This window comes from Triticum aestivum, chromosome 1D (assembly GCF_018294505.1).
Source record: "Triticum aestivum cultivar Chinese Spring chromosome 1D, IWGSC CS RefSeq v2.1, whole genome shotgun sequence".
In the NCBI taxonomy this organism is placed as follows: Eukaryota; Viridiplantae; Streptophyta; class Magnoliopsida; order Poales; family Poaceae; genus Triticum; species Triticum aestivum.
Genome location: NC_057796.1, coordinates 223,974,824 through 223,998,035, shown reverse-complemented (window position 1 = coordinate 223,998,035; position 23,212 = coordinate 223,974,824).

The window sequence follows — 23,212 nt, the reverse complement described above, 5'->3', positions numbered from 1 at the left end:
ATCTCGGGTAGGGGTCCCGAACTGTGCGTCTAAGGATCAAAGTTAACAGGAGGCAGGGGACACGATGTTTACCCAGGTTCGGGCCCTCTTAATGGAGGTAATACCCTACTTCCTGCTTGATTGACATTGATGAGTATAGGGGTTACAAGAGTTGATCTACCTCGAGATTGTAATGGCTAAACCCTACATGTCTAGCCTGTATAATTCAGATCGCCTCTACGGACTAAACCCTCCAGTTTATATAGACACCGGAGGGGCCTAGGGTTCTACAGAGTCAGTTTACAGAGGAAGGAATCTTCATATCCGAATGCCAAGCTTGCCTTCATGCCAAGGAGAGTCCCATCCGAACACGGGAGAAGCCTTCTATCTCGTATCTTCACGGCCCACCAGTCCGGCCCATGTCACATAGCCCAGACGCCCGGGGACCCCCTAATCCAGGACTCCCTCAATAGGCGAGGGGGCTCGCGGCGACGTGCCACTCTCTGCCATTTCAGGCAGCTGGGAATTCCCCTCCGATAATGGAGTATGCAGGAGCACGCGGGGAGGGCTGAAAGGCAAATAACAAAATAACTTACATAATGGAAGCAGGTAGACCGAAGATAAACAGTAAGTTTCTATATACTTACGATTCGGCGAGGGGCTTCACCTTGGGAGGTTTCTTGGGGACTAGTTTCGACTCTGAGTCCGAACTGTCCAGGAGGGTCAGCTTCCCTCTCTTGGGCGCCTCCCCCTCCGGGACTTCGGAGGCCGCCCTATTCTTCTTCCTCGCCTTATGGGGGGACTCGCTTTCCACCACCTCCTCCTCTTCCTCCTCGTCTCCTTTGTGGGAAGAGAGGGCTTTGGTCTCTCCAGACACTATTTCCGAAGGACCCTTGGGGCGGGGGCCACCTTTGGCCTCCTTGCCTTTCTTCTTCTTGGTTTTCTTCTCTGACGCCTGATAGGGCGCCGGGACTAGCATCTCCGTTAGCTGGGGTGTGGGTCGGTGTCAAAACCTGCTGATCTCGGGTAGGGGGTCCCGAACTGTGCGTCTGAGGATCGAAGGTAACAGGAGACAAAGGAGACATGATGTTTACCCAGGTTCGGGCCCTCTTAACGGAGGTAATACCCTACTTCCTGCTTTATTAACTTTGATGAGTATAGGGGTTACAAGAGTCGATCTACCTCGAGATCGTAATGGCTAAACCCTAGCTGTCTAGCCTATGTGAATTCTGATAGCCTCTATGAACTAAACCCTCCGGTTTATATAGACACTGGAAGGGCCTAGGGTTGTACAGAGTCGGTTTACAGAGAAAGGAAATCGTACATCCGGACGCCAAACTTGCCATCCAAGCAAAGGCGAGTCCCATCCGGACACGGGGGAAGGCCTTCTATCTTGTATATTCACGGCCCATCAGTCCGGCCCATGTTATATAGCCCGGACACCCGAGGACCCCATAATCCAGGACTCCCTCAGTAGCCCCTGAACCAGTCTTTCGATGACGATGTGTTCGGCACGTAGATTGTCTTCGGCATTGCAAGGTGGGTTTCTCCTCTGAATACTTCAAAGTAGTCTTCTGAATAAGAGAACTGTATCCGGCTCTGTATAGCAGTCACAACCCTCAACCACAAGGGCACAATACTTAATCAAAATAAGATATGTCCACTGACAACTTTTTCGGTGAAACATCACATCTGGCCTATTTATCATTTCGAACCATTTTCTGGCCTCCTGCTTCGCGTTTTGAGGCGCGACCTCTATTGATACGTCTTGGCAAAACAGATATAATATCCGCTTATTGCGGGATCCTCATCAATACTGGCTTGGGTAATCCAACCGTGCCGTTTGTACGACCCCTTGGGAACAGGCAAGTTTTAAGGCTTGGGGGGGGCGCTTGATATTCACTGCCTATATAAGTGGATAAAGATCCATCTTTTTACCCCACGCCTTCTACCTTCCTCTGATTCCCCATCCTCGAGCTCCAGCACCCAAGTTCCAATCTTTTCCCATCGCCGCCAACCTCTCCAGCCATGTCCGGATCCGGTTCTCAGGGCAAGTGGGTGGCCTCCTCCTTCACGGATAAGGACGTCAAGGAGCTATGGGAGGCGGGGTACATGACTGCGGACGTCGAGCACAGGCTCCCTGCCAAAAAGCAAGTCATCCCCACTCCGGAGCCCGACGAAAGAGTGGTGTTTATCCCCCACTTCCTCCATGGACTAGGGTTTCCTTCCACCCATTCGTCCACGGTGTCATGTTCTATTATGGGCTAGATTTCCACGATCTAGCCCCAAATTCCTTCCTCCACATCTCGGTGTTCATCGTCGTGTGCGAGGCACTCCTCTGCATCCCCCCACACTGCGGCTTATGGCTCAAAGTCTTCAACATGAAGCCAAAGGTGGTCGACGGCCAGCACGCGGACTGCAGCGGCGCCATGGTGAGCAAGCTCCCCAACACCACCTGGCCCAAAGGGGCCTTTGCGGAAACTGTCAAGGTATGGCAGCAGGAGTGGTTCTACATCACCGAAGCTCACGGCGCCGCATGGGCAGCCACTCCCGAGTTTAGATCTGGAACCCCAATGCGGCTCGCATCATGGACCAACAAGGGTCTGGACTGGGGGTCGTCCGACAAAGTGATGATGCTGCAAAAGCGCATCAAAAATATGATAGAGAAGAACACCAGTCTCACTGATGTGATTCAGGTGATGCTTTTCCGCCGGATCCTCCCCTGCCAGCGCCGGCCTCTCCATAGGTGGGAGTTCAATCCAGAAGGTCCGCGAACCCTGCAACGATTCTTTGGCACAACGCACGAAGATATCTGGAAGCTTCTCTTCAAGTCCCGGAAGACTTGGCCGGAGACGACCGATGACATTGACCTAGACACTGCGCATCCGGCCACCCCAATAAGCATTTAGTTTCCGAACATGACTTCAGTTAAAAAATCAAAGGGTATGCTGAGCCTTCCATCCATTAATCAGGGCTGGACGAAGAAGGCGGAGCGGATCAAGTGTCCAGCTCCGCTACCCGAAGACTCGGCCATTCCTCTGCTAACGAGGATGCTGGTCCCGACGCCGTATCAGGCGCCGGAGAAGAAGGTCAAGAAGAAGAGCAAGGAGGCCAAAGGTGGCCTCCGCCGTAAAGGTACTTCGGACGCGATGTCCGGAGAGACTGAAGCTCACTCCTCCCACGAGGGAGATGAAGACGAGGAGGAGGAGGGGGCAGAAAGCGAGTCTCCCCTTAAGGGGAGGAAGAAGAAAAGGGCGGCCTCCATAGACCCCGAGGCGGAGGCATCAAAGAGGGGGAAGGTATCCCTCTCGGACGGTTCGGACACGGATGCCGAACACTCCGCCACGTGGCGCCCCAGGGAAAAGCCCCTGGCCACATCGTAAGTGCAAAAGGATACTCGAACGCTATCCAGTCTTTTATGATCGTAACTATAACACATCATGTTATGTGTTGTAGTCCGGCCCGTGGCCTCCCCCAACAATCGTCATCCGAGGGGAACTCCCTGGCACCGGAGATGGTGGAGAGCGAGTCGCCTCTGCAAGCCTCTCCGCCTAGCACCGCGGATGACACCGAGGTGTTTTCCCGAAGGGCCTCTCCGGGCCATGGAGAGGTGAAGGAGGCCGCCAAGACGGCGCCAGAGGGTAACACCTCGGCTGCCGAGAACATGGGGAGTGCAACCCCCATGGAGACCGACGACGGGGGCCCTGACCAGTCCGGGCCCCAGCCGAACACCATTCCGGAGACCCATGTGGCTCCGGAACCGAGCGAGCAGCCCCCTTCGAAGGAGGGGGAGCGCCTACTCCGATGGCGACCTCCACTAATCCGGAGGCGCGAACACTCTGGTGGAAGCACTACGACGTGCTTCCGTCGTGGAGGAGCACCGTACCCTGATGGGTACGGTGGTTGAGAAGGTTCAGTTCGCCAAGAGCGGGCTGAACGAAGCCTTCACCAGCCTGCTAACAGGCTTCGAGGTATGCGATGTAATATTCTTAGCTGCTTTTCATATGAAAAATATGCATGTGTTTAGATAGTAGCCCCTGAGACTCTGTTCGGTTTTGAAAAAAGCCGAGCAGAGGATCAAATAATAATCGCAGGAGGTAACATACTGTTCTTTTGGTAAACAAGCCTCCCTATTAGCGGCGACCGCCCAGGCCGCTGAAGTGTCCGAACTTCAGCGGAAGCTGAACCTGGCCGATGAGGACATCGTCCGCATCAACAAGCGGTTCGATGAGGTGCAAGGTGTGCTTGAAAAATTATTCACACACCTAAAGTGATATGCCAATGTGGAGTTTAAGCTCATGTGTGGCTTTGAGCATTATTGCAGGTAGTGCAGCCAAGGTCGAGACCCTGAAGAGCGCCCTCACCCAAGCCAAGGAGCAGGCAAGGGTGAGCAAAGTGGCCGCTGATAAAGCGGCTGCGGATTTAAAGGCCGAGCAGGTCGCCCGCCGCCAGTATGAGGAGCGGGTGACCGAGGTGGAGCAAGAGCTCAAAGACGCCACCGGCAAGTGCGAGGCCTTGGAGGAGAAGAGAATAAGTCCCAAGGGGCCGACCTCGCCAAGGCCCTTCAAGAGGTGAAAGAAGCGCAGTCCAAGTCCCGGGCGGCTTGTGAGGAGGTCCGGCAGGCCAAACAGATAGCGGCTGGTAAGCCCTTTCTTTTGCAGAGTATTTTTGGTGGTCGAAGATATGCCTTGCTCACTCAGCTATGGAGTTCTCCAGACGCCTCTGTGGATCTTCCAAATAGTGTTGCCGATGCCGCGCAATTCTTTCGGGCCCAGGAGGGGCACAGGACGGAGAAGCTCTTCTGGTCGCAGTACCTGGCGCCGGAGCGCCCTGCATTATTGAACAACCAAATGATGCAATGGGTGGAGCTGCATAGGATGTCCGGATTGGCCATGAAGGACCTCATAGTCTGACTATGGCCAATCGAACCCATTCCTAGCAGCTACTTCGGCCTGGTGAAACGACTTGCTGACGCCCTGCCTTGAGTTGAAGCTGTGAAGCGCTCGACGTGCATAGAGGGCGCGCGGATGGCCTTTGCCCGTGTCAAGATGCACTGGGCGAAGATGAAGGCCGTCGTCATGGCGGTCGAGGGCCCACCTGAAGGAAAGGGCCACCGCAAGCCGGAGCGGTATTTTGAAGACGTCCTAGAGGGTGCCCGTTTAATAGAGGGTCAATGCTGAAGGATACCATATTTGAGTGAATGTATCCGGGCTACCCAGATGTTGTTTTATGAACCAAGGCTTTGTAATATAGTCATGCCTTTTATCTGAAATTACTTTCCTCCTGTGCGGTCGTTTATTAATTTTGAGAGTTTTGCCAGTGTCGGCTTCAGCCCCCACGTAGATGCTAGGGGGTGCTCGGATTAGCGCATGATCACACTTGACCCATCGTCTTCGTCCGTAAAGGAGGCGTCTGCGTAGCGAACCAGGCAATCAGACTATACGGCTTTAGGACTTTCACTTAGCCATAGCAGTTTGACGGTGGGGCTAAGTACTAGCCCCTGGTGCGTATGCGGTCATCCAAACTGGGATGCCATAGGCACATGACCGGACGGAGGCCGGTCCTTCGTATAATATGGAAGAAATCGCAAGGGATTTATAATGGGTCACCGAATCGCTGACCAGCTCTCGCCGTATCATGACAGTCAATTTTTGGCTTTCTCTACTGAGGTGCTTGACCGGATGAACCAGAAACACAATCGCAGTAGTTTTCTCTTTACTAGCTTAGCCGAATGAGCGGAACGTAAGGTCGTAACCACAGGAGCCGGGCAACCCAACTATAGACCAAAGGCATGATTCAGAGATGATGCATATAATGCAATACTCGGTACGCCGAAGTATACTCTGAGAGTGTTCGGACTTTTTTTTGAAAATATATGTGGCCGAATAGAGCCCCTGGCATGTTTAGGCCATGCCGAAGCGTCTATGCCAATCTGAGGTGAAGAGGGAATACAGATGGTGAAATAAACCAATACCGAATAGGGTTGGTAAAAAACTGTTTCCATTATAGTCTGATTGATACATCAAAATGTGCTTTTACAGATAATGTCGTACGCATCAAGGCTATTTTACATGCCGATAATTCGTAAACAAGGGAAAGCTGTATACAGGTCCTAAAAAGGAAAAGGTAGTCTTGAAGATCCTTTGGACACCCTGCCGCATGTCTGCGCCGCTTTTCGCCTTGGTGGAGGATCCTTTGAGAGGATCGATGATCGTGTATATAAAAGGGGCCTGGGAAAGGACCCTCGTACCACTGAACAGTGACAGGTTTTAAAGAACCTGAAAAAAGAAAAAAAGAAGAAAAAGGAAGAAGAATATTAAGGTCCGAATAGGGTCGAGCCGCATTATGGACCTCGTCCTCAGTGTGCCTCCGTCATTGCCCAAGGTATTTTGAGTGCGTAGTTATGCACACGCGGTATATATGCCGCAATTAGATGAGGCGATTGACGGAGGCGAAACTGCTAGTCCAGCTCCGGATTGACCGAGCCGTCATTCTATAGGGTAGACCGGACTCGTTTGACAGTGTCCGGGGGCTTGATGGCCGATGAAGTGTTCGGCTTGAACTGTACCTCGGCTGCGAGGGCCGCGGTGTGCTCCTCGGTATGGAGGAAGCGCTCCATGTTTCCATTGGCTGTGATAACACCGCGGGGTCCCGGCATTTTCAGCTTTAAGTAAGCATAATGCGGGACCGCATTGAAGCGAGCGAAGGCGGTTCATCCGAGCAGGGCGCAATAACCACTGCGGAAGGGGACAATGTCAAAGATCAAATCCTCGCTTCGGAAGTTATCGGGCGAACCGAAGACTACTTCCAATGTTATTGAGCCTGTGCAGCGGGCTTCTACGCCGGGTATCACACCTTTAAAGGTGGTGTTAGTAGGCTTGATTCTTTCTGGGTCAATACTCATTTTGCAGACCATGTATTGATAAATCAAGTTAAGACTGGTGCCGCCGTCCATGAGGACTCGGGTGAGATGGAATCCGTCGATGATTGGATCAAGGACCAGGGCTGCTGAACCTCCATGACGGATACTAGTCAGGTGGTCTCTGCGATCGAAGGTGATCGGACAAGCCGACCACGGGTTGAATTTAGGGGCGACAGGCCCTACGGCGTAGACGTCCCTTAGTGCGCGCTTGCATTTCCTCTTGGGGATATGCGTGGCATATATCATGTTCACTGTTTTCACCTCAGGGGGAAATTTCTTTTGTCCCCTGTGTTCGGTGGGCGAGGCTTTTCATCGTCCTTGCTTGGTGGCCCTTTCCCCTTATGTTCGGTATTTAACTTACCGCCATGTTTGAAGACCCAACAGTTTCTGTTGGAATGATTGGCAGGCTTGTCAGGGGTGCCATGGATCTGGCAAGGCCGATCGAGTATTTTGTCCAAACTGGATGGACCATCTTTATTTCCTTTGAATGGCTTCTTCCGTTGACCGGATTTAGAGCCACTGAATCCGGTGTTGACCGCTGTGTCTTCGGTGTCTTCATTGTTGCTTTGACGCTTGTGTTTGTTGCGTCGTGGCCTACTGTTGCCATCTCTGGTTTCAGAGGTGCCAGGGTCGCTGGTACTGTTGCTTTACGAGCCAACCAACTCTCTTCTCCCGCGCAAAAGCGGGTCATGAGTGCGGTAAGGGCTGCCATGGACTTCGTCTTTTCTTGGCCGAGGTGTCGAGCGAGCCATTCATCACGGACACTATGTTTAAAGGCCGCGAGGGCTTCGGTGTCCGGACAGTCGATGATTTGGTTCTTTTTAATTAAGAACCTAGTCCACAGTTTGCGGGCTGACTCTCCGGGTTGCTGGACTATATGACTAAGGTCATCGGCATTCGGAGGCCGGACATAGGTGCCTTGGAAGTTGTCTCGAAAGGCATCCTCCAAATCTTCCCAGCTACCAATGGAGTTCTCTGGGAGGCTGTTTAACCAGTGTCGTGTTGGTCCTTTCAGCTTTAAGGGGAGGTATTTGATGGCGTGGAGATCGTCACCGCGAGCCATGTGAATGTGGAGGAGGAAATCCTCAAGCCATACCACGGGATCTGTCGTGTTGTTGTATGATTCAATGTTTAAGGTTTAAACCCTTCTAGAAACTGGTGCTGCATTACCTCGTCGGTAAAGCATAAGGGGTGTGCGGCGCCTCAGTATCGGGTAACGTCACGACGGAGTTCGGATGACATCCGTGTTCGGGTTTCAGCCTGGCTGAGGTTATGCCTATCGCGCCAGGCTTGATGGCCGTCTTCTCGCGTTGGGGCACGCCCCCTTGATCCATAGATTGATCTAGCTTGGCCAGCTCTATTGTCCAGGTCCTGTCATAGGTCGTAGGTGTATCCTGGAGCCGCTACCTCTTTGCCTTTTCGGCGAGGTGGTGCGGGTTGGTGTTCGGCGTAAGTAGCCGCTTTATCTCGGCCACGTGGTGGTCGGTCTGGTTCATCGGCGCGGTCATATCTTGACGGTATTGGCTCAAAGGCCTCATCGTCGAATTGTGGTAGTAGTCGTTGCTTCGGATAACTCTTTGTTGGGCGCTCGAGGCCGTATTCCTCGGCAGCTAGGACCTGGGTCCATCTGTCGTTGAGGGTATCCTGTTCGGCTTGGAGTTGTTGCTGCTTCTTTTTTAGGCTTCTCGAATTTGCGATTAGCTGACGCTTAAAGCGCTCTTGCTCGAGGGGTTCCTTTGGCACGATGAAGTCTTCGTTGCCGAGGCTGACATCATCCTCAGAGATCGGTAGATAGTTGCTATCTTCCGAATCCTCATTCCTGACCAGCTCGGCGGGGTTCACTTGTCCCTCCTCCCAATCATCTTGTTTGGACGTAGGCTCGACGGGGTCTTCGGGATCTTCGGTGTTGTCCGGAGTGTTATTATCTCCGGTGCCGGTATTACTATCCTTTTCATGACGTGATTTTGAGCGGCCTCGACGTTTCGGTGGTGCGTCCGCGGGCTTGTCCTCACTTGGATCTTTCCTGCCTTCGTCGTCGTCCTCTTTGGGTGTATCCACCATATACACATCATATGTGGAGGTAGCCGTGCAGCACCCCGTGAATGGCGGGTCCTGGCTTTGTTTGTCTCCGGCATCGTTGTCCATACCGTCGATGTCTTCGGAGGTGTAATCTAGCATGTCAGTCAAATCCTCGACAGTGGCTATTAAGTGGGTGGTGGGTGGGACGTAAAATTCCCTGCTCTCAGCCCCTAGTCCGGGCTGGGCGTGGTTCAGAGGCGATACTTCCGTAATGGCGAGGGATCGCATTAAGTCCAAGGCCTCATTTAAGAGTGAAGGCCGGACAGGGCTAGGCACGGCAGATTCTGCCAGGCTGTGCTTACTAGATGCGGACCTTGAGAGTTCGGAGTTTGCATCCTGAGGTGGGTTCGGCACTCCGACGATAGGGAGAGTCCTGCTTGATTCCAGGCTCGCCGAAGACATAGTTGCCTCCTGGTCTCCGGAGGAAAGTTCCATAGTAGGAGAGAGTCCGGTGGGTTTCAGATACCCATCTTTGGATGAAGTAGTTTGCCTCGGATCTAAGGCCAGGGCAGCGATGATAGTTGGTCCTTGAACGGTGCCTGATGATGGATCCGATGGGTTTCCTTCAGGGGTCGAGGCCGCGAACCCTTCGAAGATCAAGTATCCTCGGATGTCAGCGACGTAATTCAGGCTTCCAAATCTGATATTATGACCAGGGGCGTAGCTATCGATCTGTTCAAGGTGACCAATTGAATTGGCACGTAGAGCGAAGCCGCCGAACACAAAAAGTTGACCGGGGAGGAAAGTTTCCCTGGAAACAACGTCGTTGTTGATGATCGAACGAGCCATCGAACCTTCTGCCGACAACACAGTGGAACTCTCAATGAAAGCACCAATTTCGGTGTCAAAACCGATCGATCTCGGGTAGGGAGTCCCGAACTATGTGTCCGAGGATCGAAGGTAACAGGAGACAAAGGGGACATGATTTTTACCCAGGTTTGGGCCCTCCTAACGGAGGTAATACCCTACTTCCTGCTTGATTGAGTTTGATGAGTATAGGGGTTACAAGAGTCGATCTACCTCGAGATCACAATGGCTAAACCCTAGTTGTCTAGCCTATGTGAATTCCGATAGCCTCTACGGACTAAACCCTCCGGTTTATATAGACACCAGAAGGGTCTAGGGTTGTACAGAGTCGGTTTACAGAGAAAGGAAATCGTACATCCGGACGCCAAACTTGCCATCCATGCAAAGGAGAGTCCCATCCGGACACGGGGGAAGGCCTTCGATCTTGTATCTTCACGGCCCATCAGCGGGTCCATGTTATATAGCCCGGATACCCGAGGACCCCATAATCCAGGACTCCCTCAATGTGGCCGGATCCTCAGGCAGCGGTGCCGGACAGTTGATCTGCTCCGCCTTTGTCGTCTAGACCTGTAAGGAAAGCAGGCAATATAATTTCTATTATATCTGAAATATTGACAGGATAGGTCTTCAGAAAGATTATGCTTACCGCCGTGGTCGGGTTCTCGATGTCGAGTCCAATGTCCTCGGTCTTCTTCGTCACTTTTTCTGAGCCTTGAAGAGCTACTTCCATATATCTTCGTGTGTGGTGCCGAAGAAGCGCTTCAGGGTCCGTGGCTCCTCCGGATTGAACTCCCACATGGGGGAGGCCTGGAGCTGGCAGGGAAGGGTTCGGCGGAAGAGCATCACTTGAATCACGTTTGTGAGACCGGTGTTCTCACCCAACATGTCGGAGATGCGCTTCTGGAGCATCTTCACCTCCGATTTGGACCCCCAATCAAGGCCCTTGGTGGTCGATGAGGTGAATCTCATGGGAGGACCAGATTTGAAATCAGGCGTGGCCACCCAGCTGGCATCGCAGGGTTCGGTGATATAGAACCATTCCTGCTTCCATACCTTGACTGTTTCCACGAAAGCCCCTTTTGGCCAGATTGCATTGGGGAGCTTGCTCACCATAGCTCTGCCGCAATCCGCATGCTGTCCGTCAACCACCTTCGGCTTCAGATTGAAGATTTTGAGCCAGAGGCCGAAGTGTGGGGGGATGCGGAGGAGAGCCTCACACATGACTATAAAAGCCGATATGTGGAGGAAGGAATTTGGGGCTACATCATGGAAATCTAGCCCGTAGAAAAACATAAGACCCTGAACGAAGGGGTGGAGGGTGACGGTGTCCTGGACTAGGGGTACTCACCACGTCGTCTCCCAACCAGTGGGTCGGGCCGAGGACCCCCATGGCGGTTCATTATTGGGCCAGTTCGGGCAGCCCTTGCCGCATACAAGGGATATTCCATAAGACTTGGTGCCCAAGACAAGGACTCTCCTGAACCCTAGGCCTCTAGTGCATTATATAAACCGAGCTAGGCTAGTCAAAGACAATCTCATATTCATTAGAACAATCTCGTGGTAGATACATGTACTCTGTACTACACCCCATACGAATACAATCAAAAGCAGCATGTAGGGTATTATCTCTCCGAGAGAGCCCGAAGCTGGGTAAAACCCTGTGTCCATGTTACCATTGCTCCAAGACGCCTATAGGACTCCTACTATGGGCCAGTCCCTCGTTGTCACCTCAGCATGTTGACCAATGTCGATATTGACCTCGCGCCAGATAATCAACCTTGACTACGTCACGCCGCCACCTCGGCAATCTGACGTTGTCGTCCAGCCTGTGCTGATCACGCCAGACCAATCTCAGCGCAGTCACAGGGAGATTTGATTTTTCCTTTTTCTATTATTTAATTAATTTTGGAGGCCGGCTACACTTCCACTAATGGTCTCGGTTTCATGTGCTTCCCCGATGTAATTAGCACTACCAGTTGCTTCATGTCCATCGAGATTGGATTGATGCAACAAGCAGGCCTATGTGGTACCTTCCATATGAAGTTGTATGAGTACTTTGGGGCGGCTCTTTCACAACAATTGCTACATGCGTATTAGGCCAAACTTACCTGGTTAATTATGCAAAAAAAAATTCTTTCGCAATTATTATTGTTTCTTGCTCGCACTGTTTTATGTGTGCAGGAAATGAATTTCGACTGCGTCACGTGGTCACTTCGGTGTGCCGATGTCATTGTCTCGCCTCCGATGACCAAATTACCGCGGGCTTCACCTCGCCACAGCTTCCATGCTATATCGCCACTTTGGAATGTCGAGCTCCCCGCTCGGCCACCTCGGGACCAGCCTGGCGGCTGTAACCTTGTCCCGCACCAAGCTCGGACTACGTCATCAATGCCGAACACATTAACCAGCTAAGTCGCTTTCATGCTCAAAGTTTTAAATTTTTAATTTGTGTTCGGTTCGACCGTTCTCACATATGTTTTTTGTTAAAAGAAACTTCCTTTCCCATGATAACTGGGGGCTCTTAAATTTATATGAGCTGTTTTATAATAAGTGTTCTTCTTCTTAGTCGTTGCAAAGTCTTTTTCTATCACTCCTTTTTTCGACGCGGGTGTGTGGTCAATAGCCGGGGAGCCTAATTTCTCTCTCAAAGCCGCTAGATTTTAGTTTGCTAAACTGGCATAACGAGAAGTACTCCGCCTTCGGGATAGGAGGTTGAAGCCGTAGGCTGACCCGCTTGATGTCTTGAGATAGGATTGGCACCGAACACTTGATCTAGTTCGGACGTCAAGTTTTTACTGCAGTTTTCTGATTTTTCAAGCCTATGGCACTTTTAAACTATTTGTGTGTTTCTAGCATTAGTCCCACAGTGCAACGCCAGACACCTTTAGAGATTCGGCAAAAACATTCTCGGATATTGCTATATATGCATCGGTTTCGAATTGTGTCTTCGATCAATAGTTGGGTTGCCCGGCTCATGTGCTTGCCTCCTGTGTTCCGCTTTGTTCGGCTAGGTGTGCAAAGGGAGAACCACTGCGATTGTGCTTCTAGCTCGCATGGTTAAGCGGCCTAGTGGAGAAAGCCAAAAACTGACTGTCACAATGAGCATAAACTGGTCTCCGATCCGATGACTGTGTTAAGATCGATGGAGGTCACCCCGTGTTAAGCGACGGGCCATTCATAATATTGGCCGAAGTGTTAACGGCTTGACCTCGGCTGTCGCCGAACATTAACCGGGGGCTAATATTTGGCCTCCCAACTTGAAGCTCCTATGACTAAGTTATAAAGCCCGCATATCTGATTGCCTCGTTTCCGCTAACACAACCGCCTTCGGGCACCGAGACGTCGGCTAAGGGTTGTTTGTTATGGCGGAAACACCCTGCCTAGCATCTACAAGGGGGTGGAAGCCGATGATGGGCCACTTTCAATTGATAAACGGTCGCAACAGAGTCAAAATAAACATATCATCAGCATTTGTATTTAATATACAAGGGCTGCCTTCCGTAATTATCGTTATAAAGCCATAAATATGCTTCAATTTGACTTAAGATTTTGGCCAAGCTGGGTTTCCTGGCTCCTGTGCTTACCCCTACATTCCCAATTGTTCGGCTAGGTGGTAAAGGGAGCACCTCTGTGATTGTTACTACCGGGTCATCCGAGTTAGTACCTCAGACTGGGTGAAGCCGAAAGCTAGCGATCTTAAAGGATATAATTGGTCGACAACGACGGAAGTGAAAATTTAGGTTCGCTAAAGACCACATAGTTTGGGAACTTTCCCCAAACTAAATCCTCAATATTTTTCTCCCGCATTGATCGAAGGTGAGGTTTCATGATAATGGTCGGCATGACAACCCAAAGAAAGGAACCGATAGCGGGACTATTTTCTTTGGAAGATGTTTTTTACGTTACATAGTAATATAACATTCTCTCCGCATACCTTTGTTTATAAAACCGTATGGCCAGATTGCCTTGTTTGTCGTAAATCTCTGCCCTCATAAAGGCTTTATAAAGTGGGACAAACACTCCCCGGCTACTGGCCAAGGAGGTTGAAGCCGATGGTCGGTCACCAAAGATTTGTACACCGCGGATCCGAGCATCAATGATGTAGAGTACTTGGATACATAGAATCATTACACATAATTTGTGATCTTACTTTGGATATTGATCCTTAATTTGGCCACCCGTGCCCACATTAAGGCTCGGGGGCTACTGGGCTTCGGGCTTATCATTTACTAATATTAAAGGGGCACAACGATCCCCTGATCTGGTGTTGCCACCCGACCAGTGTCTCAGGGGCTACTGCATTTCCTATTCAATACAATAAATTCAAAGTGCTCAGTGTTCGGCTTGACTGAACTATGGGCAAACACGTCTTCGGACGACAATAGGTACCAACTGGGACTTATCTGGCATCAAGCTAATATATCACGGCAACTTCTCAAAACCCTCTCTCAAGGGCCCGTCCGCCGATCACTATCTCCTCTAATGTGCATCTCGGATTTTAGGCCGACACACACCTTGAGGGCTACTGGCTATATATCTCGTCAGTAAATAAATTGCATTCATCGGAAATAAAATCCACAAACAATCAGCCCGAGCCTGAGGTGGTGCATCACCTTGGAAGCAGTCCGGCATAAAGCTCGGTTGCGAGCGGCTGGCTCCATAGAAAACTTTTCAGCGTTAAGCTCGGATAACCTCCTTCAAACTTTTTCAAGCCAAGGTGATCTATGACACCTCGGATATAGTCCGGCGCTAGAGCTCGGATATAGTCCGGCGTTGGAGCTCTGATACAGTCTGGCGTTGGAGCTCGGATACAGTCCGGCTTTGGTTCTTGGCTGCAAAAGATGCCTCCAATGCAGTCCGGCATTGGAGCTCGGATGCAAGAGGACACCACCGCATGGGGACAATTTCAAACTCGAGGCGTGGCGTGAAAAATAATAAGGCATTGATAAAGGTTGAGAACTTAAAGGGGCTCCTCGGATACCCGACGTATAAACTCTTCGGACTCACTTCGGCGATCCTCAATCAAAGATGGGGAAGATTTGTTGAACCAGTTTTCAAGACCGGTGCCCAAAGTTGAAGAACAGTTCGGAAGAACCGAGGAGCGTCCCAAACTGGAAGACCGGTTCAGGGGGCTACTGACGGTGTCCTGGACTAGGGGGGACTCACCACGTCGTCTCCCAACCAGTGGGTTGGGCCGAGGACCCCATGGCAGTTCACTATTGGGCCAGTTCGGGCAGCCCATGCCGCATACAAGGGATATTCCATAAGACTTGGTGCCCAAGACAAGTACTCTCCTGAACCCTAGGCCTCTGGTGCATTATATAAACCGAGGCTAGGCTAGTCAATAGACAATCTCATATTCACTAGAACAATCTCGTGGTAGATACATGTACTCTGTACTACACCCCATACGAATACAATCAAAAGCAGCATGTAGGGTATTATCTCTTGGAGAGAGCCCGAAGCTAGGTAAAACCCTGTGTGCATGTTACCATCGCTCCAAGACGCCTAGCTTAGGACTCCTACTACGAGATACGCCGGATATAGAACCGACAGAGGGGAAATCCTATCCCCCGAAGGAAATGGGGGGTGAACACAACCCTCTCACCATGCTCTGGAGTAGGAACGACCTGGTGTTTATCTGGAACCCTATGCGCGATGTCCGCAGACAGATAGCCCGCGTTCCGGAGATCCTTGACATCCTTTTCGGTGATGGTGGAGACCTCCCACTTGCCCTTGGAGCCGGACCTGGCCATTGCTGAGAAGGGTGGCGGCGGTGGAGGAGGTTGGAGTTGTGGGTGCTGGAGCTTGGAGATTGGGAGACATAAGCTAGAGGAAGGCGTGAAGAAAAAGGAGGGGTCTTTACCCTTTTATGGACGGTGAAAATGCCAAGCGTTCCCCTCGTAAGCCATAAAACTCACCTGCTCCTGACGAGATCATGCGTAAGGTGCGGTTGGATTACCCAAACCATATTAATGAGAATCCCGTAATGGGCGGGCATGATCTCTGTTTTGACAAGACATGTCAATGGAGGCTAAGCCTCGAAACACGAAGCGAGGAGCGTGAAAATGGTTCGAAGTGTTGAAAAGTCAAGTGTGACGCTTCGTCAGAAGAGTTGTCAGTAAAGGCACTATTTCTATTTGGACGCCTTGCCTTTGTGGCTGAGGGTTGTATTAATTATGCAGAACCGGACACAATCCCTTTATGCGGGAGGCCTAATAAAATATTTGGGAGGAGGAACCCACCTTGCAATGCAGAAGACAATCCGCGTGCCGAACACATCATCATCGAAGACTGGTTCAGGGGCTACTGAGAGAGTCCTAGATTAGGGGGTCCTCGGTGTCAGGTCTATTCGATATGGGCCAGACTGATGGGTCGTGAAGACAAACCAGAAGATTATCCCCCGTGTCCGGGTAGGACTCCTATGTGCGTGGACGACAAGTTTGGTGTCCGGGTGTACTATTTCCTTCCTCTGCAAACCGACTCTGTATAACCCTAGGCCCCTCCGGTGTGTATATAAACCGGAGGGTTAGGTCTGTAGAAGGGGGAAGATTCATAGGCTAGATGGCTAGCCATTACGATCTCGAGGTAGATCAACTCTTGTAACCCTTATACACACAAACCAAATATAATCAAGCAGGATGTAGGGTTTTACTTCCTTTAAGAGGGCCGGAACCTGGGTAAACATCATGACCCTTGTTACCATCGATCCTCAGACACATAACTTGGGACCCCCTACCCGAGATCTGCCTGTTTTGACACCGACACTTGGAGGTTTACCTGCAAGCCAGGTGAAGTAAGTTATGTGGTAAATCGAGGAAGTAACGTTTAGATGAATCCATAACTTCAAGCGCAAACAAAAGTACTCAGGCAAAAGGCCTGAACAAGTTTTAACGGTTACAAAATCACTTGGCATACCGAGGCAAATAAGTTCAAAACATAAAGTTTCTTTTCACACGCCGGTGGGACTTGCTGGCTCGACGAAGATGTCCAAGTCAATGCCGTCAGCTATCCGAGTGGCTACCTCGATGAAAGTCTCCATGAAAGCTTCAAATTGGAGTTCCTTTGTGTTTACCACCTGGAGAGCCTTCAATTTTTCCTCCTTGGCGTCTTTGCACTGAACTCGGATGAGGGAGAGTGCCACATCGGCCCCGCAGCGAGCGGCAGACTTCTTCCATGCTTGCACCTAGGGACCTCATCAAGTTGAGTCATCATTGACTCGAGATCATTCTGAAGTGTATCCTTAGGCCACAGTTCTTTATCTATATTTGTCAGCGTGGCCCTCAGGCGAGTGATATACCGCCGGACATCTTTAAGACAAGCTTCGAGTCGCAACATGTTCAGAGCCACCACGTCCTTCACAAGTGACTTGGTGGGATCTAGATCCGTCTTGATCTGATTAGTTTCCTCCTCAAAGTTCTGACATAATTCTACGCAAGGAAGAAAGAATAGATTAGTTGCATCCTTACACTCAAGAGTTAGAGAAACCCACTCGGACAAAGAGAGGTACCTTCGAGCATGTCATACATCTTATTCACGGAACCTCCCAGATATTTCTCTAGCGCGTCCCTATTCTCTGTAAGTTCGCCCACTTTGTCAGTCAGAGCGGTCTTCTCCAGCTCAAAAGCACTCGCCTGATCTTTGATTTTCTTGCCCCACTCGGCCCATTCTTTCTTGAGCTCTTCAACAACAGTCTTCAGAGACGCATTCTCCTCTTCCAACTTTCTGACTGAAGCTAGCTTTGCCTCAGCGGCTTCAGTCTTCTCCTTTGCCACCTTCTGAGTGTTGGTGATCGTTGCAGAAATTAAAAAATTTCTTACGTGTCACCAAGATCAATCTAGGAGATGCTAGCAACAAGAGAGAGGGAGTGCATCTTCATACCCTTGAAGATCGCTAAGCGGAAGCGTTACAAGAACGCGGTTGATGGAGTCGTACTCGCGGCGATTCAAATCGCAGAAGATCCGATGTAGCGCCGAACGAACGGCGCCTCCGCGTTCAACACACGTACAGCCCGGGGATGTCTCCTCCTTCTTGATCCAGCAAGGGAGGAGGACAAGTTGAGGGAGAACTGCAGAAGCACGACGACGTGGTGGCAATGGAGCTCGTGGTTCTCCGGCGGAGCTTCGCTAAGCACTACGGAGGAGCAGGAGGAGTTGGAGGAGGAAAGGGCTGCGCCAGGCAAGGGGTGCGCCTGCCCTCTCTCTCCCTCACTATATATAGGGGAAAGGGGGTGGAGGAGGCGCCCTAGGGTTCCCTAGGGGAGGGGCGGCGGCCACAGAGGAAACCCTAGATGGGTTTGGGCGCCCCCACCCTTGGGAAACTTGCCCCCCAAGCCGGGAGGGGTGGCTGCCCTAGGGGAGGCGCCCCCACCTCTCCACATTATGTGCGAGGGGTTGGGAGGGGCGCACAGCCTCTTAGTGGTCTGGTTTGCCCCTTCCCCTTGGCCCATAAGGCCCCCCAACTCTTGCCGGGGCCTCCGAAACCCCTTTCGGACATGCTGGCCGTAGCCTGGTACCCTCGGAACAATTCCGGACTCCAATACCCTTCGTCCAATATACCGATCTTCACCTCCGGACCATTCCGGAGCTCCTCGTCATGTACCGGATCTCATCCGGGACTCCGAACAACCTTCGGTAACGACATACTATTTCCCATAACAACTCTAGCGTCACCGAACCTTAAGTGTGTAGACCCTACGGGTTCGGGAACCATGCAGACATGATCGAGACACCTCTCCGGCCAATAACCAATAGCGGGATCTGGATACCCATATTGGCTCCCACATATTCCACGATGATCTCATCGGATGAACCATGATGTCGGGGATTCAATCAATCCCATATACAATTCCCTTTGTCTATCGGTATGTTACTTGCCCGAGATTCGATCGTCGGTATCCCAATACCTCGTTCAATCTCGTTACCGGCAAGTCTCTTTACTCGTTCCGTAACGCATGATCCCATGTCTAACTCATTAGTCACATTGAGCTCATTATGATGATGCATTACCGAGTGGGCCCAGAGATACCTCTCTCTCATACGGAGTGACAAATCCCAGTCTCGATTCGTGCCAACCCAACAGACACTTTCGGAGATACCTGTAGTGCACCTTTATAGCCACCCAGTTACGTTGTGACGTTTGGTACACCCAAAGCATTCCTACGGTATTCGGGAGTTGCACAATCTCATGGTCTAAGGAAACGATACTTCAAATTAGAAAAGCTCTTAGCAAACGAACTACACGATCTTGTGCTATGCTTAGGATTGGGTCTTGTCCATCACATCATTCTCCTAATGATGTGATCCCGTTATCAATGACATCCAATGTCCATGGTCAGGAAACCATAACCATCTATTGATCAACAAGCTAGTCAACTAGAGGCTTACTAGGGACATGTTGTGGTCTATGTATTCACACATGTATTACGGTTTCCAGTTAATACAATTATAGCATGAACAATGGACAATTATCATGAACAAGGAAATACAATAATAACCATTTTATTATTGCCTCTAGGGCATATTTCCAACAGTCTTCCACTTGCACTAGAGTCAATAATCTAGTTCACATCACTATGTGATTGTAATGAATCCAACACCCATGGGGTTTGATCATATCTCGCTTGTGAGAGAGGTTATTAGTCAACGGGTCTGAACCTTTCAGATCCGTGTGTGCTTTACAAATCTCTATGTCATCTTGTAGATGCAGCTACCACGCGCTACTTGGAGCTATTCTAACTAACTGCTCTACTATACGAATCCGGTTTACTACTCAGAGTCACCCGGATTAGTGCCAAAGTTTGCATCGACGTAACCCTTTACGACGAACTCTTTTACCACCTCCATAATCGAGAAAATTCCTTATTCCACTAGTTACTAAGGATAAGTTTGACCGCTGTCATGTGATCCATTCCTGGATCACTCTTGTACCTCTTGATTGACTCATGGCAAGGCACACTTCAGGTGCGGTACACAGCATAGCATACTGTAGAGCCTACGTCTAAAGCATAGGGGACGACCTTCGTCCTTTCTCTCTCTTCTGTCGTGGTCAGATCTTGAGTCTTACTCAATGCTCACACCTTATAACACAGCCAAGAACTCCTTCTTTGCCGATCCATTTTGAACTCCTTCAAAATCTTGTCACGGTATGTATTCATTTGAAAGTACTATTAAGCGCTTTGATCTATCCTTATAGATCTTGATGCTCAATGTTCAAGTAGCTTAATACAGGTTTTCCATTGAAAAACACTTTTCAAACAACCCTATATGATTTCCAGAAATTCTACATCATTTCCGATCAACAATATGTTAACAACATATACTCATCAGAAATTCTATAGTGCTCGCACTCACTTCTTTGGAAATACAAGTTTCTCATAAACTTTGTATAAACCCCAAATCTTTAATCATCTCATCAAAGCGCATATTCCAACTCCGAGATGCTTACTCCAGTCCTTAGAAGGATCGCTGGAGCTTTGCATACTTGTCAGCATCTTTCAGGATTGACAAAACCTTCTGGTTGTATCACATACAACCTTTCCTCAAGAAAATCGTCGAGGAAACAATGTTTTGACATCCTATCTGCAAGATTTCATAAATAATGCAGTAACTGCTAATATAATTCCAACAGACTCTTAGCATCGCTACGAGTCAGAAAGTCTCATCGTAGTCAACTCCTTGAACTTGTCGGAAAACATCTTAACGACAAGTTGAGCTTTCTTAATGGTGATACTTACCATCATTGTCCGTTTTCCCTTTTAAAATCCATCTGCACCCAACAGCCTTACGACCATCAAGTAGTTCTTCCAAAGTCTATACTTTGTTTTCATACATGGATCCTCTCGGATTTTATGGCCTTGAGCCATTCGTCGGAATCCGGGCCCAAGGCCATAAAATCCGAGACAGGATTACCGTACCACTATGAAGCAGTACGCATCCTTTTCGACCTACGAGGTTTGGTAGTGACTTGATTTGAAGTTTCATGCCTGCTGCACACTAGTTGAAGTGACGGTTCAATAACCTCATCAAGTCTCCACCATCCTCCCACTCAATTCTTTCGAGAGAAACTTTTCCTCGAGAAAGGACCTATTTCTAGAAACAATCACTTTGCTTCCGGATCTGAAATAGGAGGTATACCCAACTGTTTTGGGTATTCTATGAAGATGCATTTATCCGCTTTGGGTTCGAGCTTATCAGCCTGAAACTTTTTCACATAAGAATCACGGCCCCAAACTTTTAAGAAACGACAGCTTAGGTTTCTCTAAACCATAGTTCATACGGTGTCGTCTCAACGGAATTGCGTGGTGCCCTATTTAAAGTGAATGCGGTTGTCTCTAATGCCTAACCCATAAACGATAGTGGTAATTCGATAAGAGACATCATGGTATGCACCATATCCAATAGGGTGCAGCTATGATGTTTCGACACACCATCACACTATGGTGTTCTAGGCGGTATTAGTCGTGAAACAATTTCCAAAATGTCTTAATTGTGTACCAAACTCGTAACTCGGATATTTATCTCTATGATCATATCATAGACATTTTATCCTCTTGTCACGATGATCTTCAACTTCACTCTGAAATTACTTGAACCTTTCAATATTTCAGACTTGTGTTTCATCAAGTAAATATACTTAGAATCTACTCAAATCATCTGTGAAGTAAGAGCATAATGATATTCACTGCGTGCCTCAGCACTCATTGGATTGCACACATCAAATGTATTACTTCCAACAAGTTGCTCTTCTGTTCCATCTAACTAAAAACGAGGCCTTTCAGTCATCTTGCCCATGTGGTATGATTTGCATGTCTCAAGTGATTCAAAATCAAGTGAGTCCAAACGATCCATCTGCATGGAGTTTCTTCATGCATATATACCAATAGACATGGTTCGCATGTCTCAGTCTTTTAAAAAATGAGTGAGTCCAAAGATCCATCTACATGGAGCTTCTTCACGCGTTTTATACCAATATGACTCAAATGGCAGTGCCACAAGTATGTGGTACTATCATTACTATCTTATATCTTTTGGCATGAACATGTGTATCACTACGATCGAGATTCAATAAACCATTCATTTTAGGTGCAAGACCATTGAAGGTATTATTCAAATAAACAGAGTAACCATTATTATCCTTAAATAAATAACCGCATTGCGATAAACATTATCCATTCATGATAATTTGTCTGCTGTCTGGGCGTCTGAGGAGGAAATTGAGGAGGTTGAAGCTCTGGCTGATGGTTTTGTTCTTGGGAACTCACGGGCACGTTCAGCTTTTTTCAGAGCTGGTGGTGGGTCAGTTAATCTCATGGTTGTTCTTGATCAGGATTTTCTGCTTTGGATTGGAGATATGCTCAAACGCATGTATACTCGGGCACTTTCTGATGCGCAGTCTGAGCATGTCATGCTTCCTCTCAACCCCTTCAGGGTTATTCAGAATCACCTGAACTCTGTATGCGCAGTGTGGCTGTCAAATATGGTACCTGAGTAGGATTTCATGTCTATGGTCTTTGGTGCATCTTTCCAGTTGGGAGCCAACATTATTCCTCGCAGTCCGCTGCAAGAGGACACACCTGACACTGCTAGGGCAGTTGAGGAGGAGTGGATCCTGGCTGATCGATCTCCTGGACTTAAGGCTATCACGGCACATTTCACTTCTGAACCTGATGATTCTCAGCCAGCCCATGTCGATGTACCTGCTCATGGAACTACTCTCCAGCAACTTGCGTCTTCGTCCCTCTTTGCGGTCACCAACTCGCGTAATGATCATGTGCCTCTTGACACCACTGCAGTCAGAAGGAGCACCAGGTCCAACAAGTATGATGGCTTCAAAGTCAATCAGGCCAATGACATCAAGCAAACTAGATCGAGGGTGAGATCTCGTGTGATGCCTTCTGTTCAGGCCATCTCCATGGCTGCTGCTCCTACACAGGTGACCTCTTTTCCTTGCCCACCTCCTACTTCTATCGAGGAAATCCAACAGGTGGGTGGCTATTATGGGATTGCTCCTGAAGATCTTTTTGTGGAGAAGCTGTTGGATGGCCAGCAGATGGCTTCCTCTTCGGACGATTGATCTTCTCAGCCGTCATGAATAAATCTTGGAACGTGTTATCGTGGAATGTCAGAGGCATTAACTCTGAGAACAAACTTTTGGCCCTTAGAAATGCGATCGATACTAGCGGTTGTTCTGTGCTATGTATCCAGGAAACTAAGCGCGAATCGTTCGATTTAGCTTTTATTAAAACTTTCTGTCCCAAGCGTTTTGATAAGTTTCGTTTGCACCTTCCATGGGTGCTTCGGGTGGCATTATCACAATTTGGAACAGCTCTCTGTTTGTGGGCATGCCGTGGTTTACTAATTCCTTTGCTGTGGGTGTTTCTTTTGTTTCAACGCAATCTAATGAGGCTTGGAACTTAGTCAATGT